The sequence below is a fragment of the Mustela putorius genome, unplaced genomic scaffold, assembly GCF_011764305.1.
Source record: "Mustela putorius furo isolate JIRA1106 unplaced genomic scaffold, ASM1176430v1.1 tig00000460_pilon_pilon_pilon, whole genome shotgun sequence".
In the NCBI taxonomy this organism is placed as follows: Eukaryota; Metazoa; Chordata; class Mammalia; order Carnivora; family Mustelidae; genus Mustela; species Mustela putorius.
Window position 1 is genome coordinate 10,449,583 of NW_025421389.1, and position 27,810 is coordinate 10,477,392.

At 43.3% G+C, this 27,810-nt stretch overlaps 1 protein-coding gene and 1 non-coding gene across 3 annotated transcripts in view; one reads left to right on the forward strand and one right to left on the reverse strand.

The window, feature by feature from the left end:
* The first annotated feature begins 1,367 nt into the window (after positions 1–1,367).
* PRDM10 (PR/SET domain 10) overlaps positions 1,368–27,810 on the forward strand; it is a 97,164-nt gene continuing 70,721 nt past the window's right edge. The window contains exons 1-2 of one of the 2 annotated variants that reach the window (XM_013062164.2): positions 1,368–1,510; positions 14,030–14,072. The gene's annotated coding sequence lies outside the window, so the exon portion shown is untranslated. The remainder of the gene's footprint in view (positions 1,511–14,029; positions 14,073–27,810) is intronic. The other variant, XM_004763916.3, reaches the window with a different exon arrangement.
* Positions 15,534–15,639, reverse strand: LOC123392209. The gene has a single exon (XR_006606916.1). It is a non-coding gene; the product is annotated as a U6 spliceosomal RNA (small nuclear RNA).

A 27,810-nucleotide genomic window follows, 5' to 3' on the forward strand; every position in this document is an offset into this window, starting at 1 on the left:
CCCAATGTTCTCCTATTTCCACTTTGTTTCCAGTTTCTTTAAATAAACAAAACAGTGAGGAGGGCATTGTAGAAGGGATTTTACCAATTCCCCTTCCCACCCTTGGATGTTTTCCATTTTCAAGTCTTCTACTTAGTTGGGCTTTATTCCACTTTTTCTTGGTTAGCCAATTAGTTCAGCAGTTTTATCTCCTTTATCATCATTAACACTGCCTTTTAATTGCAAGGTGGGAGGTATTTTTACATGTAAATCTCACTTAATCTTCAAAACAATGTAGCAAGGTAGATGTCTTGGATGGAAAAAACGGCCCTGGGCCCTTGGCCCTCGGGAAGGTGCAAAGGTTCAAGGTCCCTTCCAGATCTAGTTGCCATTCATTCCTATTAGGGGTGGCTATCTAGGGTTGGAGATCTTGCTCCAAAGCTTGGGTTCATTTCTGTGCACCTGACTACCCTTTGGGAAGGGAATTTTACGGGATGGTAGGATGTAGAAGTCTGAGGTTAAGAAATGAGTGCCTGAGTCACTGGTTAATCATTGTTGAATAATGCTTTGTGTTTCTGGAAAAACCTTTCCTTTTTCAGAATGGGAAAAGGGTCGAGGAGCGATGCCATGAGGCGCTCCAGGGTTTGGCAAGGACTAAGCACAGACACAGTCGTGGGGTCAGAGGTGGAGGCACCGTCAGCAGCAGGAGGAGGGCGCGGCGGGCTCTGGACACCCAGAAGCCTGGAACCCGAGGCCCAGGAAGGCGCGTGCCGACCGGCCGAGGCCCGCGCTGCTTTCGGGTTGGCGCGTTAGCATCGGTTCAGCCGAGACTCCGCAGGCAGGTCAGCTCCAGGTGCAAATCTGTGAAGGCGCCAAGCCGGAGCACGGCCGTAAGCCGGCGGCGCGCTCGCCCCGCCGCGTCCCTGGCTCGGCGTCTCAGGACACCGGGCCTCTCGAGTGTGGGGTATTGGCTCGGGCCCCATGAGCACTCCATCCCTGCTACCTGGGCCACCGAGGCCGGCCGTTAGCCCACCGCCGCTGCCACGGAACCCTCGGGCCAGGATTGACCCTGAATCCGAAGAGTCGGCCTTTCTGATTGGCTTAGAGTACAAACGTAGGCGAGCGCTGCCTGAGACCCGCTCTTTGATTGGGTTTTAAATGAACAAGAGAGCACGAAATAAAGAGGCCTTCAGTCATTGGGCCATTGTGTGAATCTCCTTTTGACTTTCTCTGCCGCCTGAATAAGCGTCTCAGGATCTTCGTCATGAGTCTTAAATCTGGGCCTGTCAGTTCGCCCCAGCGTTACTCGTCTCTAGGCAGGGCATGGGGTTTACAGAGTTCAACCAATCACATAACGTCGAGATCATGTTGCCAGGCAGATTATGCTAATAAGGCCCCGCCTTTTATACTGCTCCCACTCTGCGGCGGGAAGAACCACCTGGAGGTGGCGGGGGGGGTTTGATTTCCATCACCCCTAGGGAGAGAGGATCGGGGACCCGCTGATCTTCCAGCTCCCCTCACCCAACGTCGTGTAAGTACCTAAAGGATCAAGGGAACCGGATAAGCCAGCGTCCAGAGTACCCCATCGACTGGGAGGGTGTTTCGTCTTTGCTTAGTCCCACCCAAAATGGCGCCAAGCTCTTTCCGCGTCTCAGAGCCCGGCCGGGGCCAACCGACCGCGGACCCGGGTGGGGGGGGAAACTGATGGTGGTGGTGGGGGGGAGAAATCCCGGCGGCACCGCCCGATGGTACAGTCCAGCCGGGGCTGGGACAAGGCACCTTACTCGGGGTGGGGGGTCAAACCATCTGCACCTTCTAAGGGGAAAGGGGCAAAACCCCCTAAAGGAGCCCCTTCTGGCGCCGCGTTCAGCGATGGCTTCGGCGCCTCTTGGCCCCTGCCTTCCCCGCGCGCAGCCTCCCCCCTGCGACCCCCGAGTGGCTCGCACGCTCCGCCGGCCGCGCGCACCTCTCCTCCCCTGCCCGCGTTGGTTGGGCCGGGACGGCAGTTGGGCGCCCTGCGCGCTCCTGCCGCGGCGGTTGGGCTGGCGCTCGGGGTGCAGCGGGCGGTCTCCGCCGGCCGGGTACCCGGGGGGCGGCGCGGGGGGCGCGGCGCGGCCCGGGGCTCAGGGCCAGGCGGGCCCGCGCGATGGAGGGCTCCCTCGGATGGGGCGCCCTGCTTTGTCTCGTGAGGCCGCGCCACCCACCTGCCATTGATTGCCGGTTCCCCCAGTCCCATATTTACAAGTTGGCGTCGGCAGGACCCGGGGAGGCCCGGCTTGGAGGGGCGCGGGGATGGCACGTTTGGGTCAGTCTTGGTCAACAGCGGCCCGGGTGGGCAGGGCGGAGGCCGAGGCCAACCTGTGCTCGGTGTCGCGTGCAAAGGCGTGAGCCAGAGGCCCTTCGGGGCGGGTGGATAGTGTACAGGTTCCAGGCGATCCTCAGCTTTCGTTAAGCATTTTTTAGTCAGTAGCCAGGTGTTAGATACGCGACCAAGGGAAATGAACGCAGCGCTCTTGAAATTTGTGTGCGTGCGTGTTTGCCCTTGCTTGGCGGATTTGTTGGATTTCAGTCAAATTTCAATCGATGTTTGTGTATGCTTAACACCGGGAGGGCTGGTTTTGGTGCTGTCATTGAGGATTAAGTGTGCGATGAGTCCACCCTGTTCAGCCATGTGCCTAATTCTGCACCGTCATCTGTTCAAATCTTGTCCCACAAAGTTTTAACCTCAACAGTACTTACCTTCATTATTTTAAAACTAACAAAACACTCACGACTGTTTTGGGGCCTCGTTGCACGACCCGTTCCTTTGTTATCACTCTACCTTTTGGGATAAGCTCTTTGAAGGCCGGAAGGTATCCTGTTTTTGGTACTCTTCTACCCACTCCATCCCCAACACCATAATAGTTTCCCCGTTGATGAACCATTATTAACATGTTTCTCTAGAACTGAGAAAATTGCCTTTGTGGGGGGGGGCAACCCCACGTTTTAAAGCAGTGCTGATTGATTGTATGTTTAGAAATAACTTCTACATTACTTTTTTCATGAGTTGAGATAGGTTTACAAAAGGGGCCGTTTTAAAGTGAATAATTAGGGTTGCCTGGGTGGCTCAGTCTTAAGCCTCTGTCTGCCTTTGGCTCAGGTCATGATCCCAGGTGCTGGGATCCAGTCCCTCCTTGAGCTCCTTGCTCAGTGGGGAGCTTGCTTCTCCCTCTGGGCTCCCTCTTTGTGTGCTCTCTCTGTGACAAGTAAATAAATAAAATTTTTTTTAAAAAGTGAACAATTTGTAGTAGATGTACATTTTAAAATTTTGGACCAATTTGTGACTCCTCTTAACTGATTTATTCCTTGGCCATTCCACTCTTGCCTCTTTGTATTGCAAGGGTGCTTACCTGCTGTCTATTTTTCTAAATGAATCATTTTTAGTTTCCTAATGTTTTGCAGCACAGGTATCAGTGTGCACATCATATATTGTGCATGTGAACATAATCAAGTATGTATGATAGATAAGGCAAAGTTCATGTCTTCAAGGGCCCTGAATGCTTTTTGCTTAGAATGTAGTGGTATAAGGGATAGCCTATCAATCCAATTCAATCCTAAATTGATTTGTACTGCCTCAGTTCCCACTTGTCTAAATTTATTTTTTTCGTCCTAGTTTTAACAATACATGATCATTGTAGAAAACACAATAGGAACGGTATAAAATAAAAATTACCTAAAGTAAAATTACTAGAGATAATCCTTGCTGATATTTTAGTGTGATTCAGATCTTGTTGTGAATGTGTGTATCAAACATTTTTACAAACTTGGCATCATGATATTTGGTTTTTGTTTCTGGTTTTGTTCTTCATGTAGATGGGTACCCTCATGATTTCACTGATAATTGGGTACTGTCCGTACTTTCCCCCATTACTTGAGGGGGTGCATCATGAAATCCTCTGACCTGAAAGAATTACAACAGTTGACTCATTTTACTTTTAAAAAATGTGTCCTAATGGTATAGGTTTCTGAGTAACAAGCAGAATTGATCAGAACTGAAAAATATTGAGCTATAATTATAGTTTCCTTAATTTTACATTTCAAGCACTAGTAAACACATCATGACTACATGCTTTCTTTTGGTAAAATACAAACCATTAAACATGTTATTGCAGTGTTTGAATTGTTTAGTCAGAGTTTGTTTTAAATTTGAATGCTGATGTACTTTGACCTATTACCACCTACAATACATAATCTTCCTCCACCCCACCTCTTTCCCCAAAGAGCAACGACACACCCCTCCAGCAATTTGTACGTTTTTTACAATCAGAATTTATTGGTGATTGTTTAAATTTATCATAGGTATTTTAGCAGATTAGCAAATGAGAATTTGGTCTGGTGTCCAGAAAGAGCCAGTGAGCTAAGAAAAGTGAAGTGTTTGCTATAAGCAAATCTTTTGCAGAAGGGTCCCTCTAGAATTCTCCTGGAGTACTGTGTAGGGGGAGGAAGCGGAGAGGGGGAGTTGCTGACTTGATTGTTTTGGTCTTTCTCTGTTGAAGCCTTCTCCTTCTTCTGGCGTTAAACTGTTTACCTGATTTACTTGAATCACTGCTAAATCTGGTCTCTGCCCTTTTTTTTTTTGTTCTCAAGGCTACCCTATTTCAAGATTTCTGTGGAACATTCTGGACTGGTGCCTTCCCATTTTATTTCCTCCAGTTTCTTCTGTGACATTGATACTTCACTGTCAGTACTGAAACATTATTTCCATTCCCTTTCCCAGATCCTTCAGTGGTTTACACATTATCTGTGTAGGTTTTAAATTTGTTCAAGTTGTGGGAAACATCTGGAAGTAGGTTTTGTTATGTTTTGTTTTTTGATAACTTTGAAATAGAAAATTCCTTGGCTGTCGTGGGGGGTGGGTTGGTGGAAGGTGGTGGTGAAAAATGGAGAGGCGGTGGGGAGATGATGGATAATCTCAAATCACAATTATAGCAAGGCTAGTTACAATGTGGAGAAAACAAACATTATAAAATCAATACTGTACAATATTTTAAGAACCCCAAGTAGATTGCTGAAAGGTCATTATCTGCTAAAATGGTCCGTTTTTGTTATTCATTTCCTAGTTGAACTCTTATTTCAATGTTAGAATATTGGAGCTACATGCTCCTTTCTTGACCCATGTCTTGCACTTTCCAGGTCTCACTCAATGGTTGCAATCCACAGCCTTTTTACTATTGTGATCTTTAGAAGAGCTATCCCTTCGATCTGTGCAGTCCAAAATAGTAGGCAGTAGCCACATGTGGCTATGGAGCACTTGAAATTTGGCCAGTGCTGTAGGTGTAAAATACTTTTATGCCAGATTTTGAGATTCAGTATGAAGAAACAATTGATAAAATGTTAACTATAAAGTCTATTTATTTAGTTTTTGAAAAAGATTTTACTTATTTGTCAGAGAGAAAGAGCAAGTGAGACAAGCTGGGAGAGCAGCAGGCCTGGGGAGAAGCAGGCTCCCTGCCAAGCTGGGAGCCAGATGTGGGACTTGATTCTAGGACCCTGGGATCGTGACCTGAGCTGAAGGCAGCTGCTTAACTGACTGAGCCACCCAGGCATCCCAGTTTATTTATTTTTAAGTGATCTCTATATCCAATGTTAGGCTCAAACTCCTAACCATGAGTTCAAGAGTCACATGCTCTTCCCACTGAGCCAGCCCGGTGCTCTTAAGATATGGATTATATGTTGAAATGATAATATGTTACATATACTAGGTTAAATAAATATGTTAATGCAATTTCACCTGTTTCAACTTTTAAAGAACAGAGGTACTGGAAGATTTAAAATTACATATGTAGCCTGCCTATGTGGCTTGTGTGATTTCTGTTGAACTTGCAGTCTTAGACTTAGTTTAATAGGAGTGGGGTTTCCAAGTAACAGTAAGTCCTCATACAATGTATTATCTTTTGGTTTCTATAGTTTCATCTAATAGATACGCTAATATGTAGGTGTGTCTGATTTTTTTCTTAGTGCTTATGATAGATCTCAGAGAAGCATTATTCTTTTGAAGAAAACCTTAAAGCCACTTCCAGATAATTGAGTTAACCGTTATTGAATTAATATACTCAATAATTTGAACTTAAAATAATAAAATGAAAATTTATTGAGCACATAATCCATTAAAAAAAGTTGAGCTAAGCATAATCAGCTGAATTTTCCCAAACTTGGTCTGCTGCTTACTCATTGATTTTTATAATGTATCATTTTTTCAAAGGTTTAAGGAATACTTCTGGGAGAAAGTTACAACTGAGAAAATCAAGCTCACTTTTTCTTTTTCCCCCCTCCTATGATTTACGGAAAGGCCATGATAGTTTGATTCCAAGTGTGGAACACTTTGGACCAGCTCAGGGGACAACTGTACTTTTAAACACACAAGAGTCATAGCTTACAGATAAAATCATGTTCTTTTTATGTCTGTATTTGAAAACAAACATTTCCTTTTACTACCCTGTATGGAGGTTTGATATGTTGTTGCATTGGGCTCTGTGGGCAAAGGAACCTAGATTCATAGACTAGACTCAATCGACTCATCTTGGGCCTTCTACATAAAGTCTGTAAGCTTAGTTTTTCTTCCTTCCTTCCTTCCTTTCTTTTTTAAGATTTTTTTTTTTAAGATTTTATTTATATATTTGACAGAGAGAGATCACAAGTAGGCAAAGAGGCAGGCAGAGAGAGAGAGAGGAGGAAGCAGGCTCCCTGCTGAGTAGAGAGCCCGATGCGGGACTCGATCCCAGGACCCTGAGATCATGACCTGAGCTGAAGGCAGCGGCTTAACCCACTGAGCCACCCAGGCGCCCCCTTTTTTAAGATTTTATTTATTTGTTTGACAGCACACAAGCCACAAGCAAGGAGAGCAGGCAGAGGGAAAGGGAGAAGTAGACTCCCCGCTGAGCAAGGAGCCCAATGCAGGGCTTGATCCTGTCAGGACCCTAGGGTTATGACCTGAGCCAAAGGCAGATGCTTAACTGATTGAGCCACTCATGTGCCCCCCCCCATTAAAGATTATATTTATATGGCAGAGAAAGAGTAGTTTCTTTATTAAATCATGTAACTAGTTTTTTGGCTTTTTTTTTTAAGATTTATTTATATTTTAGGGAGCGAGTGAGACAGAGAGCCGGTGTACAGGGGCAGAGGGAGAGGGAGAGAGTCTCAAGAAGACTGCGCTGTGCTGAGGGCCGAGCCCAGAGCCCCAGCCGTGGCTGGGTCTCAAACCTTCGGCTGAAACCAAGAGTCAGCGCTCCATGGACTGTACCACCCAAGCACCTGTCGTTTAACTAATTCTTAATTATTATTATTTTTAAAAAGATTTTATTTATTTGACAGAGAGACAGTGGGGGAGGGAACACAAGAGGGAGTATGGGAGAGGGAGAAGCAGGCTTCCAGCCAAGCAGGGAGCCCGATGTGGGGCTCGATCCCAGGACCCTGGGATCATGACGCGAGCTGAAGGCAGTTTGCTTAACAGACTGAGCCACACAGGCACCCCGACTAGTTCTTAATTATTAATGGGGATAATAATAGTACCAGTCTCATAGTCTTGGTATGAAAATGCTTGTTATCAGTGACCACAATAATGTAGCTGTCTCAGGAACAAAGAACATAGTGATCACTGACTCAGTTAACTACCGATTTTGGACCCTCTGCTTTAGCCAAACCAGTATTCCCACTGTCCCTGCAGTATTCTGGAGTTTTCCTTTATGTTTTCACACCTTCATTTCTCAAATGGAATGTTTGTGTCATCCTCCTGCCCCCCCAACCTCCTCTTCTAGTTCAGTCCAGCAAAATCCCGCGCATCTTTCTCCAGCAGTTGGTTGGTAAACTTTTTTTTCGGTAAAGAACCAGGGAGTAAATATTTGTGGTTTTGTAGGCCATATGGTCCCTGTTACAACTGATCCTTCACATCCATCATGAGAAGCATGGCTGTGTTCCAATTAAACTTTATTTATGGACCCTGAAGTGTGATGTACTGTAATTTTCATGTGTTATGAAATACTCTTTTTTTGGAGTCTTTTCAACTATTTTAAAATGTAAAAACCACTCTTAGCTCATAGGCTATACCCAAAACAGGCATTGAGCCACCCTTGGGCTGTGATATGCCAGCCCCTGTATTAGAGCAGACTGAAAGCACACATTCTTCATGGCGGTGCCGTTGACCATTATACTTGAAACTGCTCCCTTTTGTCTCTGAATGTTCTACAGGGCTTTTGTACTGTTTTGTAGTAATAGTAGCACTTATTGGGTACTTCATTCATATCATACAGCAATTATTTGTGCTTATTTCTTATTTCCTAAATATGTTGTAAATTTCTAGAAGTGATGGATACATTTTAGCCTCCTGTTATAGAAATGCAGTACAAGAATGTCTACTGGATTCTAAGATGTTTGGAGGCATAAAGGAGTGGAGGTAATTAATTTTAAGATATTCAAAGTGATTTCTGAGGTTTTTCTTCCCTTTTCTTCAAAATTTTATTTTTTGTGTGCAAATCTCTTCTTGCTTGAAGATTTTAAGGCTAGTCTGTTGGGGTTATTTTCAGTCTTACTACAAACCATGATTGTGGGCAACCTTATTATCATGTCCTTCTGATGGTGGAATAGCTCTAACACCTTTAGCTAATTGTTGCTTTGTGTATTACTAAACTTTTCAGTGTGTTTTCTAAGGCATCTGTTTACATTTCATCCTTAATGTGTGGCATTGACAGAACACTATTGTAACTACAGATGAGAACAAGGAGACAATTTTAATGAGTGATATAAGAGTGGTGGGAACTAGGCTAGGAGCAAGATGTGTGGGGGTTCTCAATCTCAGGCAATGGTGTGTATATTAATTAGATTTCAGTCTCTTTCTCATTTATCCATTTTCTCTTGAAGTTGATGAATGAAATTATTCAGGATTTTAATTAAGTACTTCATACATTGATAAATATAAGGACCTACAGCCAGTCAGTGTTTAGGACATTTGTTTATGTGACGTGTAAGTTTTCTCAAGTACGTTAAAGCTGTTGAAGTAAGATATGACATAACTATAAAATGTTAATTCTAGAATTAAAACTAAATTATGGGGGGACACCTGGGTGGCTCCATTGCTTGAGTGTCCGACTCTTGGTTTAAGCTCAAGTCATGATCTCCTGATGGTGGGATCTAGCCCCACTTTGGGCTCTGTGCTCAGCACTGAGTCTGCTTCAAATTCTTTCTTCCTCTCCTTTCCCCTCTGCCCTTCCCTGCTCACTCACTCACTCTCTCTAAAATAAATAAATAAATAAAATCTTAAAAAAAAATCTTAAATAAACAACAACAATCCCCCACCCCCTAAATTATGGAGAGCCTGACTGGCTTAGTTGGTGAGGCATGTCACTCTTGATCTTGGGGTTGTGAATATGAGCCCTAGGTTGGGGGTAGAGATTACTTAAAAATACACCCAAAACTGGGGTTCCTGGGTGGCTCAGTGGGTTGGAGCCTCTGCCTTTGGCTCGGGTCATGGTCTCAGGGTCCTGGGATCGGGACCCATGTTGGGGGGGCGGTCTCTGCTCAGCCGGAAGCCTGCTTCCCCTTCTCTCTCTGCCTTCCTCTCTGCCTACTTGTGATCTCTCTCTGTCCAAATAAATAAATAAATAAAATTAAAAAAAAATACCCCAAACTAAACTAAATTATGTAGTATAAATTGTACTTTGAAGAACTTTGTTCCATTAAAAATTTTAAGAACGCTTACATTCATATTTATATATGAGTTATCCCAAAGTCTGGTGTCTCTTCAAAAAATGTATCTTTTGGAGCACCTGCGTGACTCAGTTGGTTAAGCGACTGCCTTCAGCTCAGGTCATGATCCTGGAGTCCAGTGATCGAGTCTCACATCAGGCTCCCAGCTCCAAGGGGTCTGCTTCTCCCTCTAACCTTCTCCCCTCTCATGCTCTCTCTCTCTCACTCGTTCTCTCTCAAATAAATAAAATTTTTAAAAAATGTATCTTTTATTTGAGGGGTGCCTAGGCTTCTGACTTTTGGTTTCGGCTCAGGTCATGATCTCAGGGTGGTGAGATTGAGCTCTGCGTTGGGCTCTATGCTCAGCTGGGAATGTGCTTGAAATTCTTTCTCCCTGTCCGTCTGCTTCTCCCCCTGCTTGTGCTCTCTCATTTCTTTTTTTTTTTTTAAGATTTTATTTATTTATTTGACAGACAGAGATCACAAGTAGGCAGAGAGGGAGGCATAGAGTGTGGGGGAAGCAGACTCCCTGCTGAGCAGAGAGCCCCATGCGGGGCTTGATCCCAGGACCCTGAGATCATCACCTGAGCTGAAAGCAGAGGCTTAATCCACTGAGCCACCCAGGTGCCCCATCATTAATTAAAAATTATATTTTTTTATACATCACTAAAAATATATATATCTTTTGGGGGCACCTGGTTGGCTCAGTCAATGGAACATGTGACTCTTGATCTCAGGGTTGTGGGTTTGAGCCCCACGTTGGGTGTAGAGATTACTTAAAAAAAAAAAAAATTAGAAATGGGCACCTGGGTGGCACAGTCATTAAGAGTCTGGCTTCAGCTCAGGTCATGATCCCAGGGTCCTGGAATCAAGCCCCCGCACTGGGCTCCCTGCTCAGTGGGGAGACTCCTTCTCCCTCTCCCACCCCCCCTGCTTGTGTTCTCTCTCACTGTGTCTCTCTGTCAAATGAATAAAAATAAAATGAATAAATGTTTCTATCTTAAAAAAAAAAAGAAACAATCGTATCTTTTTAGGATCCATGTTTTTTCACCATTTATAAATTATAGAACATATGGGACACCTGGCTGGCTCAGCTGGTAGAGTATGTAACCCCATCTTGGAGTTGTGGATTTGAGTACCATATTGAGTGTAGAGATTGCTTAAAAACAATATCTTTGAAAAAAAAAAAACTATTGGACATATTTTTAAGTCTAAGAGAGTATGTATAAAAATATATGTCTAAGAAAATATGTATAAAAAGACCTTTACAGAAAAAAAATTCTAAGACTTTATTGAGTGACTCTAAGTGAAACCTAAATAAACGAAGACGATACACTGGTTCAAGGATTGGAAGATTTGATATTTACAAGGTGTTAATTCTTTGGAAACAGACTTATAGATCTAATGTAATCCCAGCAAGTTTAAAAAAAATAGACAAGGCGATACTAAAGTTTTTGCTAATGCCCAAGAAAAGACAAGAGACTCTTGAAAAAGAAAAAATAAATTGGAAAAACATCCCTACTGGAGATCAAGAAGAGTGTTGTAATTAAGACAGTGTGTATTGGCACCAGGATAGACTAATTGATCAGTAGAACACCATGAGGAGTACAGAAATAGATTCACACGAATTCAGACACTTAATTTATGACCCAAGAGGCATGGCAGATGAAAGACAAAGCAATAAGGCCTTCAGAAGCTAATATAGGAGAATATTCATGACCTCAGCATAGGTCTTAGATACGAATCTTAAATAAGATGTTGCTTCCACTAATAGAATAATGGGCAGAAGTCTTCAACAGGCATTTTAGAAAAGGAGATAGCAAAATGTCTATTAAATATTTGCATTGTAGGGTGTTCAGCCTTGTTAATAATCAAAGAGATGCAAATTTCAACCACAGTGCCCTATTACTGATACCTAAATTACAGTTGGCAATACTGAATCCTATGCTCTTGAGCAACAGGAACATTCATATCTGGCAGATAGGAATATAACTTGTATGACTACTTTGGAAGGCAGTTTGGAATTATCTAGAAAGTCAAAGATATGCAGACTCTGAAGCCCCGCAATTCCCCTGCTAGAGAAATGCATATACATGAGATAAGCAGAAAAGATATTTGAAGTAATTAATTTTCCTGATATGAGTTGACTCAGTTAATGTTTGAGGGCTGCTATGTTCTGTTCTGTACACCCAGGTAGCTTTTGTTTTGTTACAACAGTGAACTAATGTTATTTATATTTTCCCTCTCTGCTGACAATTTTATTTTATTTTATATTTAAAAGATTTTATTTATTTATTTGACAGACAGAGATCACAAGTAGGCAGAGAGGCAGGCAGAGAGAGAGGGAGGAAGCAGGCTCTCTGCTGAGCAGAGAGCCCGATGCGGGGCTCGATCCCAGGACCCCGGGATCATGACCTGAGCTGAAGGCAGAGGCTTAACCCACTGAGCAACCCAAGCGCCCCTTTGCTGACAATTTTAATACAAATCTTTCATCCAGTCTGTTCTTCAGTTCCTAAAACAATGCTGGCCATAGAATAGGCATTTAATAAATATTATTGTGTTTTAAAAAGATTTCATGTTTATAATGGGCACTCTTCACTATGCTTTGTAGTTACCTCAGCTAATCTGGCTATAGACTAATATGCCTATTTAAATCTCTCTGTGGGTTTGGTAAATCATAACCACCCCGGATTCCTTTGGGATCAAGCCTAGCCTAGTGATTGCATCATCTGGTGGGAGGCCAGGGCAACAGGAGCAGATCCAAGCCTCACTTGCGTTCTGGCAGTTTTGCCTAGGAGAAAGCTGTGCAGCAAAGAGGGAAATGATCAAGCTTTGGTAGTGAAAGGGATCTGGGTTCAAATCCCACTTACGAGCATTATGACCTTGGACAAGTACAAATTTCTGGTTGTTGTGAAGACTGAAATTGAGTATTTAAGGGCCATCTCACAATGCCTGGCATGTGATGGATGCTGAGTAAACGGCAGTAGTTATAATTGTTACTGTTCTACTGGTGCTCACTTAAGTACCATTGGATTTCCACAGTACACATTTTCATTAAGATGGATTGTGCTTATGCTGCATTTTAAAATAAAAAACTGCATCCATTAGGGGGCTCCAATTTTGTGATCTCCCTTAACCACTTCAGTGGATTTGCAAATGAATCTAACATATCCTCTGGATGTAGTGGTTCTGACAAGAGTTTGCAGAAGACATGTGACTGGGACTTGTGAACAGGCTCTGGATGCCACTGTTTGTCGCTCTGTGGAAGAAAGTGCTAATTGCAGAGTTTGAAGAGTCCTCCCATTTTAACTGGAAATATACATATTTTCTAGTGTCATATGTCAGATGCGAGAACCCTTGCTTATCATTATGAGGTATTTATTCCCAAATCAACTGCTTAGTAATGAAAATGTATTAAAATACCTTTTAATTGGAAGTAAGACTTTTCTGGATAAGTTACCTTCATGAACTGATGCTTAGCTTGTGGTGATCGTAATACAGTTAACATTTGTAATATACTCTATACTGTTATACTCTATTATAACAAACATCCCACTCTATCTTAACAGCAAGCCTGTAAATTAGCTAAGTCAGATGATGTTATTTCAGTTGTTAAGATAGAGGACTTTTTATTTGCCTTCACATTCAATATTTTTTTTTTTAAGATTTTATTTATTTATTTTACAGAGATAGATCACAAGTAGGCAGAGAGGCAGGCAGAGAGAGAGAGAGGGAAGCAGGCTCCCTGCTGAGCAGAGAGTCCGATGCGGGACTCGATCCCAGGACCCTGAGATCATGACCTGAGCCGAAGGCAGTGGCTTAACCCACTGAGCCACCCAGGTGCCCCCCACATTCAATATTTTTACACTGCGTTGTGCTTTAAGAAATGTCCTGGCTCGTAGAAGGCAATTCTGTATACTAGACCAGTGGATGCTGGCCTCCTATAGTTAGTTTCATTAAGATGGAGGAACTTGAAATTTGAAGAAGGTTGAATTTAGATTACAAGTCTTTTTTTTTTTTTTTTTTTAATTTACTTGACAGATAGAGCACAAGTAGGCAGATGAGAGGGAGAAGGAGACTCCCCACCCAGCAAGGAGCCTGATGCGAGGTTGGGTCCCAGAACCCTGGGATCACAACCTGAGCCAAAGGCAGATGCCTAATGACCCAGCCACCCAGGTGCCCCTAGATTATAAGTCTTAATTAATTGCCAGTAAGATGGAATTTTTATGAAGGCAATGACTGCCTCATTATGTCATCTGTCTGGGCTCACTATCTTGTTAATCAAACGCTTGTCTCTGACCATTCTGTGTTTTATATTTAAATTTGCAAACAGGGGACCTGAGGTGGAAGAAGGAGAACTTGAAAATGAACAGCAGGTGAGACCCTCATTAACCTGTTCACCGAGGAAGTGAATTGGATATAAAAGGAATTACTTCAAACTAGTATCAGTTTGCTTCTTAGTGCTGGGCCAACACAGTGGCTCAGCCTATTTGAACAACAACAAAAAAGGCTGTGTAGTGTTTCAGGTGTTGAGGCAGTGTGAACAGGTAGTTACACTGTTTTTTCTTGTGTTAAATGCATAGTGTTAAGTAAGGAAAAGTTGGGTTGTACAATAATTGCCTGTAACCCATTTTAATATTTTTTCTCAGCTAAAACAGTAAAGCACACGAACTTAAAGAAACAGCTTGGTACTTAAAAGTGTGCCTCTTTCCATTCTCCAGTGTTTTATCCTAGCAAGTTGGGATTATGATTGTTGAGTCATAGTTACCACCCAGAACCATCTGTAAGAAAGGCTTTCAGGGCTCCAGAACACCCACCTGCCAGTCTCCTACTTACTTGCTGCAATTGCTAATTCTACAAAAGAGCTTGAGATATTTGGGCCAGATATCTTTCTGTGTTCAGGTGTGCCAGGGGCCACAGCTAGTATTTGTACCCCTGCCAGCTGTCTTGTGAAACAAGGCCACCGTTCACAGAGGGAGCTAGGGTAGTGTGCTTACAGCTATCTGGAGTTGAAACACAGGGGCGCTCAGTGTTACTTGATGAGTCATTTGAATCAATCTTTCAGTCTTCACATGTTCCTCATAAATCCATATTTACATCCAAAGTTTATTTCAAATATTTCTCATAAGTGGTTGGAACAGATTTACTTGTTAGCGTGTGGCAAAGGGAAGCTTGAAAATCAGACTCATGAGAGTGATGTGGTTGGCAAGGAAGACCACCTAAATTAACAATCACCTCAGCCTTTTCAGAATTCTGACATTAATACCACAAGCATATTAGGGAGGCTGGTAAGTTGTATATTTTGAGCAAAGGTGTCAGGAGTCTTGCTAAGCTTTTGTTTAGTGATAAAGTCTTTTTTTTTTTTTTTTTTTAAAGGTGATGATTTTGAGCACTGAAAGTTTGTGTATGAATGTCTATTAATATCACTAAGTCCCAGTAAGAATTCAGAGCTCTGATCCTTACTTATTAAAAGTCAGGTCTTGGGGCTCCTGGGTGGCTCAGTGGGTTAAAGCCTCTGCCTTTGGCTCAGGTCATGATTCCAGGTTCCTGGGATTGAGCCCCGCATCGGGCTGTCCACTCCTCGGGGAGCCTGCTTTCTCCTCTCTCTCTCTGCCTACTTGTGATCTCTGTCAAATAAGTGAATAAAATCTTAAAAAAAAAAAAAGAAACGTCAGGTCTTGGCCTCATTATATAATCAGTCTCTCATATTACTTCTAGAATGATTTTCTGAAAAGTTTTATTGCCATGATAAAAGATTTTTCTTCCCTTGTTGTCCAAGAGTTAGCCCGATCTGAGTGACATCAGACTCACCTGGGCATACTTGATTCTTTTTTAAAAAAAATAAGGAATGCTTCATGAAGGTGCCTGTCATCTTTGTGTGGGGCCATGCCCATCTTCTCTGTATCTTTCCAATTTTAGTACTTGTGCTGCAGAAGGGAGCACCACCTGGGGACGTTTAAAAATAAAGATGCCCTGGGGCGCCTGGGTGGCTCATTAGGTTAAAGCCTCTGCCTTCAGCTCAGGTCATGATCCCAGGGTCTTGGGATGGAGCCCCGCATCGGGCTCTCTGCTCCGTGGGGAGTCTGCTTTCTCCTCTCTCTCTGCCTGCTTGTGATCTCTGTCAAATAAATAAATAAAATCTTAAAAAAAAAACAAAGGGGCACCTGGGTGGCTCAGTGGGTTAAGCCGCTGCCTTCGGCTCAGGTCATGATCTCACGTCCCGGGATCGAGTCCCGCATCGGGCTCTCTGCTTGGCAGGGAGCCTGCTTCCTCCTCTCTCTCTCTCTGCCTGCCTCTCTGCCTACTTGTGATCTCTCTCTGTCAAATAAATAAATAAAATCTTTAAAAAAAAAAAAACAAAAAACAAAGATGCCCGCTCTCCTCCCCTCTACATCTGCAACTGATTGAATCAAAATTCTCAGGGAGGGTTCCTGACTGGCTCAGTCTGTACAGTGTTCAACCCTTGATCTCAGGGCCAGAGCTCAAGCCACACATTGAGTGTAGAGTTTACTTTAAAAAAAAAAAAAAAATTTTCTTCAGGGGTAAGGCTCTGGAATTTGTCCTTCTTGCCTAGCTTCCTAGGTGATTCTGATAAAACCAGTTCATAAACTTTGGGCATTGTAATTCTTTAACTTGAAGCCTTTAACCGGCTCATCCTGTTTTGAGACTTTTCTCTCTCAGTCACTAGCCTCTGGAATTCCTCAATTCCTCTTGAGTCTGGAACTTTCTCAAGTTGTTTAAATATATAGAGAGAGTATTTATATGCTTATACTATATATGTGTGTGTGTGTATATATACCCCATAATTGTATAATAATATAAATATTATACAGTATGCATACTGAAAAGTTCTTGATGTTTATTTCCAGTTTGCTTCCTAGACATTCTGCATTGATTTAAATGTCCATTTTTTTCTTTAAAAAAAAAATGCCTGTATTGAGGTGCCATGCATATACTATAAATGCACTCATTCGAAGAGATTTAGTGTATTTTATAGAGTTCTGCAACAGTCACCAGCGTCATTCTAGAATATATTCATAACCCCCGAAAGAAACTCCGTATCTCTTGTCTTAATTCCCCATCTGTGTTCTGCTTCCTGCCTCTATTCATGTGCCATTCTGCAGATTTCATATAAGTGAAATCATTCGATATGAGGTCCTTCTTGACCAGCATCTTTGACTTAGCAGAGCACCTCGCCCCCGCCCCATCAGGCCTGCTTTCCTTACCAGGGCCTAAACAAAAACAGAGAGGTCTGAGAGGCTGAGATTCCTGCAGGGCTTTAGGTAATCTCTTGGGACCGAAGAGACAGCGATCTGACTCAAAGGTAGTCAAACAGCAGGGTCAACATCCCAGAGGCAAAGAAGACACAGAGAGGTGAGCCCGAGATTAGCCCTGGTTTTCCTCTTGTGGCATTTGCTGCTAAACGGTCCTGGTCAAGAGATAGGAGGGTAAAGTAATTGAAGAGAAGAGCGGGGACTTTAGTAGTCTTACAGTGCTGGAGAGACAAAAACTGGAATCCAGCACCCACCAAGGAGGAAGCTCCCCAGGAAAGATCTCAAAGTCTGTTGTGACTTCTAGAAGGTCAGACCAAGGAGCAGACCCAGTCTGCAAATCAGGCTGGAGTAGCCCCATGGGACTGAGTGCCCTGCCCTTCTGCAGCCTGCCGCAGCATAGGTGGTTGTGGAGGAAGCTGGCCGTTCCCTGTGGGAGAGGACACCATAAGGCTTTCAGGCACTGGTGGTGTTCTGTGCTTTGATCCACCACGTTTACTCTGTGACCATCCCTGGAGCTGGATGCTAATGATTTGTGCTCTTTTCCGTAGGCCTGTGATACACTCTGCTGCTTTGAGGTTTCCCTCTAAAGTCTTGTGAGAGGAGAATAGAGGACTCCTGACAGATTCTCTTTGAAATTGCCTTCAGATTTTACCAGCCAACCAGCTATTCTTTGTAAAAAAGGAAAAGGCAAACATCAAGGTTTCTCATTCTTCAGAACTCACACTGAGTGTGGTGGTTCCTTTTGAACTCTCAAGGATTTTAATGTAGAATTGTCCGGCTGAGACCCCTAACAAGACTCTTAACCTAGGTTTTTCTTTTCTTTGAGGAAGGAGGAGGACTTGGTGCCTGGTGGGATTTCTGTATGGGAGTAGAAGGGCAAAGGGACGTATAAATGAAGTGGGAAAAGAAAGCCAAGGGGACCATTTCAGATCTGCTTGCATCAACTTCATTCCTTGCTTGTTTTTGTAGTCTTCTTTTCTAATCTTTTTTTTTTTCTTTTAAACTTTAGTTCAGTTCTCTTCTGGTTACACAGTATTGTCTTTGATGATAGCCACAATGAATTAGGAAAATTTCTTTTCTTTTCTCCTTCTTCTTCTTCTTCTTCTTCTTATTTTTTTTTTTTTAAAGATTTTATTTATTTGATAGAAGCACAGTGAGAGAGGCAACACAAACAGAGGGAATGGGAGAGGGAGAAGCAGGATCCCCACTGAGCAAGGAGCCTGATATGGGGCTTGATCCCACAACCCTGGGATTGTGACCTGACCTTAAGGCAGATGCTTAATGACTGAGCCTCCCAGATGCCCTAGGAAAATTTCTTTAGGATGTATTCTGCAGGAGTTTTTAGTCTGTAACACGTTAGTCCTCTCATATTAAAAGTGCTGCTTATTCTGAAAATTTTCTGCCATTGTCTGCTCACTTGCTGAGTTTCTAAAGTTTTTTTCTGTTTATTTTCCCAGTGGCATAAAGTTTTATCTGGTGAGGTGCCTGGCCAGCTCAGTCAGTAGGGGATATGACTCTTAATTTCAGGGTTGTGAGTTCAAGCCCTGTGTTGGGCATGGATCCTGCTTAAAATCAATCAATCACCAACCAATCAATAAAACAATTTTTTTATCTGGGGGAATTTTTCCGCAATCTTGAACATTTCATTGTTTGCTTCACTGTTAACACATAGCAAATGTTGGGGAGGCTGGCTGGCTCAGTGGGTAATAAGCCTCTGCCTTCGGCTCAGGTCATGATCTCAAGGTCCTGGCATTGAGCCCTGCATTGGGCTCTCTGCTCAGCAGGGAGCCTGCTTCCCTCCCCCCTCTCTGCCTGCCTCTCTGCCTACTTGTGATCTCTGTCTGTCAAATAAATAAATAAAATCTTAAAAAAAAACAAACCACATAGCAAATTTGAACGACATCAATAGAAATACCTGGAGGACCCTATTGTTATCAATTTCTCGTTTTTTTTTTTTTTTTATAATTACCCTGAGACCTCTCTGTTTATATGGAAATATTCCAAATCCATAACAGCTTAATGAAAAGCACTTCTTAAATTTGGAACCTAGTCAAAGGCTTATTGTTATTATTTTTTAAATTTGTTGAAAGCTTTTATGAAAGTCTGGTTTCCCCGACGATTTACTGTCTCAGAAACCTTTAGTTCCATAGGCGTATTTTCCCCAATTAAAACTGTGTTTATTTTACTTCCTTGTGGAGTTAAAAATAATATTTTCATCCTCTGACTCCACCCTCACTCGTGGGTTTCCAGTAGCTCTTTAGCCTGGGGCAGAGGGGCAGCTAGGATGGCGCCCAGGGTTGGCCAATGGAGGGAGTTCAGGCTGGACAGACCCACACCTGGGCAGGTTACGTCTGCCTTGTGAAATGGAGGGCAACACTGCCTTAGCCTCCTCAGGGTTGAGATGGAGAGCAAATCAATGGCATCTGCCAGGGCACTTGGATCACCTTGCTAGGCAAGGTTAAGTATTATTTAAGCGTCTCATTTACAGTTTTTCTCAGTGTTACCAATTTGTTGTGAATTTTCAAAATGAGAAACTTATGTGACAGATTATTTAGGCTTCCTCTTTTCAGCAAGAATTGGGAATCTGTGCTGAAATTTCTAGAATTTTGTTATTCGTCCATGGCTACTTCCGCCACCAATTCCCTATTCATCTTTAAGAGCTGAGTCCACTGTTTTTTTGTCCTTTCTTCTGAGTTCGAAAACTGTTTTGTCCAGAGATCAGTTAAATGTGAAATTTCTACTTGCCATTGCAAATGAGTGAGCATAATAGGAGCCCTTTATTTTCATTTCATATAGCCTAATTTTGTAGCTTCCAAATTTCATATTACATCTCAGTCACGAAGTGGTTAGCTGCTGTTTGGGGCACTCCTTTGTGATTCTGTACTATTGTTTTCTGAATTGTGAGGATACATGGTTTATTTATTTTGAGAGAGAGAGAGAAAGAGAGCATGCGTGTGAGTGGGGGCAGGGACAGAGAGCGAGAGCTCAGGCAGGCTCCACGCTGGAGCAGAATCTAACATGGGGCTCGATCTCACAACTCTGAGACCATGCCCTGAGCTGAAATCAAGAGACAGATGCTTATCTGACTGAGCCCCCCAGGGGCCCCAAAGATATAGGCTTTAAACAACTTCATTTGGGGGTGTCTGGGTGGCTCAGTGAGTTAAAGCCTCTGCCTTCAGCTCGGGTCATGATCCCAGCGTCCTGGGATTGAGCCCTACATTGGGCTCTCTGGTCAGCCGGGAGCCTGCTTCCTCCTCTCTCTCTCTCTCTGCCTATTTGTGATCTCTGCCTGTCAATTAAATAAATAAAATCTTTTAAAAAAACCCAAAAAACCAACTTCATTTGGTTGTTGTGACATTAAATGAATGAGCATTTCTAAGTGTTAATTGCTTAGACCAGTGACTGGCACATGGAAGGCATTCAACACGCGTTAGCTGTCCACATAGCTTGTCCCCATGATCCGCCCGTGCACACTGCTGTTCCTTGGCCACACCCAAGGGGCCCGTGGCAGAATCAGAGGGCAGTGGTTAACTGTAGATGCCCCTGTGGCTGGTGGGATAGGGGCTTTCCCAGTCCTTACATTAAAAAGTATGGTGTAAGACCCAAGACGAATCAGGTCAGGAGTCAGAGATCCAAGAAATAAATCCAGAACCAGAGCCTGGGAGTTTATGAGCTAGGAAATTAGGAGATGGGGCAAAAAGGAGCAGTTCAAATAGGTCCACGGAGTGGCTTGTGCTGACTGGGCCTTTGACAGGAAAGTGAACTGGACTAAGGTCTTCCTTTGTACCCTCTGACCTGGCCACCCTGCTCTCCCTAAAAAAAACGGTCTTGGAGGTCCCTTATGTCAGGCAGGTTATTTGTACCAAAGAAGTGGCAAGTATGAGACTGAGGTTTGCCTGGACATGGGCAGGAACAGCATCACTGCTAGGACACCTGGGGGGGCTCAGTTGGTTAAGCGTCTGCCTCGGGCTCAGGTCATGATCTCAGGGTCTTGGTGAAGGGTGGTGAGGTCAGGAGCAGACGGCCAAGAATGAATTCTTAAGACGTCTCTGGTGCAGAAAGGTGATTTTGTTACAGTTCAGAACACGATGCATGGGCAGAAAGAGAAGTTTCACTGGGGTTGTGAGGAAGAGCGGGAGTATACACTGTGGGGCTGCGGTAGGGAAGGGAGGTGTCCAAGGCTGGGGTGGGAGTCAGCTGGTGCTTTCCTTCACCTCTGCTTGCCTTCTGCTTCCTCATCACTGGGCTCGAGCCCTAGGTCTCCTCGGGCTCCCTGACCAGTGGGGAGTCCGCTTCCCCCTGCTCCTGGGCTCGCACGCGCTGTCTCTCTCTTGCTTTCTCAAATCGCAGACCAGTCAGTCGGTCAGTCTTTGGGGAGAGAAAAAGGCAATCGCGGCTATTGTTCACCTGCGGTGGGCCAGAGACTTTGATAGGCGCGGTACGCGGTAGCTGCCTTGGGCCGACTGGCTGTCAGGGACTCCCGACAGGGGTGAGTCGGAGGTCAGCCCCTTTGACCTGAGTTGGGAATGATTGCTGCGCTCGGGTGCAAGTTCCCTGCGGCTGGGCAGAGACAGACCCCGTGGAGGGCGGGGTTCATTTTGAAGGGGAGGAGTAGGGGCCTGAGTGATGGGCTTTCTTCATGGTCTGCATGGAAAAGGGCACCAGCCAAGTCCCAGGTCCACCCTGGCAGCACTGCGTTTCCACCTTGGCCATCTATGCCATATTTTAATTTTAATTTTTATTTGTTCTTGTGGTAAAATATATATAAAATGAAATCTACCCTTTAACCATTTTAAGCGTACCATTCAATGGCAGTGAGTACATTCACAGTGTTGTACAACCATCACCATTATTGATTTTCAGAACTTTTTCATCATTCTAGTTACTTTACCCATTAAACAATAACGCGCCCAGGCCTCCGGGAACTTCTGTTCTACTTCCGGTGTCTACTCTAGGTTTCTTTGGAAGCAGAGGACTACAATAGCTGTCCTTTTGTGCCTGGTTTATTTCACTTAGCTTCATGTTTTTAAGGTCCCTCCACTTGAGAGCATCTGCCAGAATTGACTTCCTTTTCATTTAAAAAAAATATTATTTTTAAAATTATTTATTTATTTGACAGAGAGAGAGAGAGAGAGAGAGAGGGTGAGTGAGGGAACACAAGCAGGGGGAGTGGGAGAGGGAGAAGCAGGCTTCCTGCTGAGCAGAGAGCCCAAGGCAGGGATGGATTCCAGGATCCTGGGATCATGACCTGAGCGGAAGGCAGATGCTTAACGACTGCCTCTATTTTATTTTATTTTTAAATAATGTTTATTTTATTTTTATTTCAATTTCCTTCCTTTTTAAAGCCAAGTAATATTTTATTCTTTGTGTAGACCACATTGCATTTATCTTTTCATCTGTTGATGGCATCTATGGCATTTTTTAGAGCAGTGTTCTGGGCTCGTAATCAGGATCTCATTTGTCTCTGTGGGAGTGGGAGAATGGTGGGAGCCTATCAGGTGTCTCTTACCCCAACCCAAACTGTAAATGCTGTTTCTTTTACCTTAGGAAATCTTTATCAGGGAATAATCTCCTGTTCTGCTTTCACTACAAATTCTTATCCTGTTACCTCAGAACAATCAGATTCTTTTTTTTCCCTCCTGGACTTTTCTCTGTCTTCTCTGCCCCACTCCCCCGCCTACTTCCTACTTCCTTGTTTAGTAATTTCTTCTGAGACTTCTCTTCATCTCCACCCTGTTATTTCCTTTGTGCTCCTGCCTGCTTTCCACCCAGTCTCTTCTGGGAAACTTAGATTTTCTTATGTATCCTCGTTGCTTTCCTCTTGTCTTTTTTTCTGGCCTTTCTTATTCCCTTCCCTCTTTCCCTAGTTAGTTTCTTCTTGCGATACCATTTTTAATTTATGGCTCAAAATTCACTCCAATGATTATTTCTCTTATTTAACTTCTGAAGTGTTTACCATAGTCAAGTGTTCTAAGCATTTTGCAAATATTAACTCACTTAATCCTCTTTACACCTCTATGAAGAAGATCCTATTCCTGTTGCCACGTTACAGTGGATGACACTGAGCCACAGAGAGGCTAGGTAATTTGTACAAGGTTAACCGTTTGTGAAGGGTGGAGCCAGGACTGAAAGCCAGAGGTATGGCTTCGGCTTCTGAGCCCTGACCCGCTTCCCTGGCCTGAATGTAGCTCTTTCTAACTCAAGGGCAGAGGGGGCATAGTTCAAGGTCAAGTTTCTATCTCAAGGGCAGAGGGGGCATAGTTCAAGGTCAAGTTAAACATAAAAAATGCTTGTCCCACCAAGCTCTAAACCATTAGAAGTGCTATATCTGGAAGTCTCATTGTAGCTGGTGCCTAGGGCTATAAGAGCAGCTGGGTCTGGGGGTCCCAAACAGATGGGTTCCACTGCTGGCTGCTAACAAAATCCACAGGCAGAGAAGCAAGTGGTGGGGAAACAAGAAAGGAATTTATTTCAGTGAGTCCAACATGGGGAAGACGGCAGACTAGCATCTCAAAGACTGTCTCTAAAGTGCTGAAAATAGTTCAGGTTTATATAAGGAAGATGTGGGGCAAAGGTGGGTGGCTAAGTGCAGGTGGGTAGTGACGGTCAGGTCAGTCATTGTCTTAGGGTCAGTCCTGTGGGGTCTTGCTGACTCAGGGCAGCCCTCATTGCTTGAGGGGGGTAATTTTGTCTGCAGAGTCTTCTGCCTGAGCCCAGAGACTTGCTGGAATGAAGAACCCAACAGAAAGCTTAAGGTCAAAATGGAGGCAGCCAAAGTCCTTTTTCATTGTCTTATATATTCACGGGAGTCTTTATTTACCTTTTATTTTATTCTCTTTAAATCTGTACTTTTTTCAAGTACCATGATTTTAAAAATATCATTTAATTTTAATTATAGATTAAGAACTGAAAAGATATATAAAATTGAATTATAGAATTGAAAAGCAGTTTGATGAAGTTATTATGTAAAGAGGTCACTGATTTTCCTTAGAACATTAAGTTTTATTTTCTAGCTTTGTTTAATCACTGACTCATAACAGATGGTTCCTTACGTTTCTATTTCAGCTAAATTTATTTTATTTCAATTGAATTATTAGTAAATATTCTTTGTTATTATCCAGGGAATCAAAATATAGTGTGCAACATAACTTTCGAGGAAATATACAAAGCATTATCCACCAATTTAAATTCTTAGCGTTTGAAGTGTAATCCATGCCTAAATTGCTTTCTGTCTTGTACTCATCTTTACTGGGGTGGTTTAGCTGGGAAGTCAAGGACAATAAACTTCAAGGAAAAAGAGGAAAGCTAAGACAAACAGCTTTAGGCAATGTAAGAAATTCTGCTTTAAAGCATGTAAATCCTTTCCACTGTCAGCCCAGTGTGGTGGAGGGGTGAGAGCGCTGACAAGTCTCAGGCCTGACTTCTGTGCTGTCTTTACTTGCTGCTTGACTTGAAGTGATTCGCTCGCTCTCTCTGGTTGGTGACTTTGTCTGGTTGGTGACTTTGTCGTATATAAAATAGAACCTGCTCCAGATGACTGGTTCTCAACAGCACCCCCCCCCCCCATAGTGTTCTACAGCTGCACCAAGGTGTTCTTTTATTTAAATAAAAATAAAGTATAGAATTTTCTTACATTTTACCACCTGAAATGTCATTAACCCTTTGTTGCTATTGCTGCCAATCATCTTAGCCAGCGCCAGGAGGTGGCAACTGAACAAGTGCCCAGGAAAAAAGTGGAAAACTTGGGAATATCTAGTCTGCTCAATTTGATAGTTTTTGAGGAAGTTATAAAGTGAGATTGGATGTGATTTTTTTTTGTATAGTTCACATAGTGGAGTTATTGGTGCCGAATCACAACACAGGGGAAGTGTTTGCAATTTGTAGGATGAGAAGCCGTGTAGAATAGTGGCCAAACACGCAGACTCCGCAGCCAGGTCGCTCAGGTGGGGACCGCAGCTCTGTGACTGACTGACGAGCTCGGCTTCCCAGACAAGTTCGCTGAACCTCCCCCTCTCTCTGTTGCTCACCTGTGCGGTGCAGGTAATGAGTAACGAACCTACTTCATAGGTTATTGTGAGGATGAAATGAATCAGTGCATCCGAAAGTATTTAGAACATGCCTAGCACATAGTAAGTACTTTACAAATATCAGCTATCATTATTGTGTGGTATGAACGAATCTATTAATATTTAATTGTACACAACAAAGAACATTGATTGCTGGGGCTGTCTCCGACACATATTTAAGAACCACGGGCCTGGGGCGCCTGGGTGGCTCAGTGGGTTAGGCCTCTGCCTTCGGCTCAGGTCATGATCCCAGGGTTCTGGGATCGAGTCCCGCATCGGGCTCTCTGCTCAGCGGGGAGCCTGCTTCCTCCTCTCTCTCTGCCTGCCTCTGCCTACTTGTGATCTCTCTCTGTCAAATAAATTTAAAAAAAAAAAAAAAATTAAAAAAAAAAAAAAAAAAGAACCACGGGCCTGGAATTTCTCTTCTTGTTCTGAAATTTTGTTATTCCATGTCCTAGATTGGATTCACTATAATCTTTTTTTTAAAAGATTTTATTTATTCATGTGGGAGAGAGAGAGAGAGAGCATGAGTGGGGATGAAGGGCAGAGGAAAATGGAGACGCAGACTCTCTCACTGAGTGGGGAGCCAGACATGGGGCTCGATCCCAGGATCCTGGGATCATGACCTGAGCCGAAGGCAGATGTTTAACCGAATGAGCCACCCAGACGCCCCTATAACAGCATTTTATAGGGAAATTGTATTTATAGCTCAAGCTGTTTTCTAGGGTACGCATCTACCTTTGAAGGCAGATCTGGGCCTTGTTTTCTACCTCTGCGTGCAGGTGATGAAGGGAGAGCTCGTCAACCTTAATCCTGGGTGGTTTTAGAGGAGTGGCTTCCTTCAGCACTGTAGGCCCTGGGGTGGTGGGAACCAGGCTGGTGGATGATGAGGGATATGGCTCAGGGGTGGCAGTGTGTTGGGAACTGCAGGAACCAGGAGGAGGGCAGGCATTTGGGGAGCCTGGGTGCACAGGAACACTCCATTGTTCTGTGCAGAGCGAACCAGATTGGTGAACTGGCTGGAAAAGTCTGCATTTATCTTTCCTTCTTCCTTCCTCTTCCTTCCTCTGTCACTCTTCTCATGCAGGTGTCACCTGGAGTGACCTGGGAAGTGGGCTGTCCATCTCCCCAACCAGACTGCGAGTTCTGCAGGAGCAGGGTTTTTGCTCACCTTTTTATGTATCTGATGTTCACAAAGCCTGAAAAAAATGGCTACCATTTCTTGAATATTCGTCATTACGCTGTGTGATCCTAAGTATTACCGGGTTTTACTGAATCCGAGAGAGTGGTAAGATACATAATTGCGTTATGTATTGTTACAGAAGAAAAGGCAAGCCAGTTAAATTCTGATACAAGTGCTTTTTCCACTTAGAATTTTTACTATATACTTCTTGAAAGAGCTCTTTTGGATTTATTTAGACATAGATTTTTTTTTTATCACATCACCCTATGGACACATAAAAGGGAAAATGTAAGTGAAATAAATCGATTAAGGTATTGCCCCAATTTTATCACTTTCAGAGTCTGACTCTTCAGAATCACTTTTCACTCAGAGTCATTGACTTATTTCTGTGCCACCAGTGTTTCTTGGGGCACCTGGGTGGCTTCAGTTCGTCTTTGGCCCAGGTCATGATCTCAGGGTCTTGGGATCAAGCCCCACACTGGGCTTCTTGCTCAGTGAGAAGCCTGCTCCTCCCTCTCCCTTTACCCTTCCCTATGCCTCCCTAGTGCTCTCTTTCTGTCTCAAATAAATGAATCTTAAAAAAAAAAAAAAAGAGTGTTGGTGTTTCAGTGTCTCTTAAAAGAGGTCAATGCTGCTGTCTCCAGGAATCTCCTCCAAGCAGCTACTATCTATTCTGGGAGTTTTGATCCTGGTGTTTTCTCGACCTGTGGCAGGCTAGTCTTTCCCCGTATCTCGTTAATGACAGTACATACTGCGGCTTCCTCCATATCACTGTCTTCCATACCCAGGTCCTTTGCTTGTTAAGGTTATTTTCCCAGTTATGGATATTTGCTCCCCTAATCAGATTTATGCTCAACTGCTGTTCCCATGCCTTTCACTTCTAATGCCAAATTATAGTGTAATCTCCTTGAAGACGTTTAAAATGGCAGTTAGACTCAGGGTGTCCAGTGTTGACAATATGCATGACTCAGTGAAGCAAGGACAAAACTAATAAATGGCTGTGCGCAAGGTCACACACAACAGGCAGTGGCATCCACGTCCTGACTGACACCTTGAGGACAGCAACCACAGGACACCACAGTTATAAAATAGATTCCTAGTTCAGAAATGTTAAAATGTGAAAAAAAAAATGCATTATAGGCCTGACAAAATGCAAATTGTTAATTCCAACGACATCCATGCTGGGCAGATAATTTGGATTTTCAGACAAGGAGACTGGATGTTTCTTACTAACATCATAGCTATGAAGCACATGGTAGATTTGGGAGAGTAGAATCCAGATTTGTCTGATTCTAAAGGTCATACTTCCATCTATATAACATTACCCCAGAAAAAATAGAATGGAAGCTTCAAGGAAGCAAGGATTTTTTTTATACTTTTTTTTTTTAAAGTTTTTTTATACAAGGATTTTTTTAGGACCTAGAACATCCTGGCATATACTAAGTACTTAATAACTATTTGTTGAATAAAGCCCTTAAAGAGAAGATAGAAGTGCAGTCATGTCCTTCTTTTCCTAGAAATGAAGTCTGTAACATTTTGGACAAGGGGTAAAAGCAGGGAGGATGGGTGACTATTTTCTAGACAAGCTGCA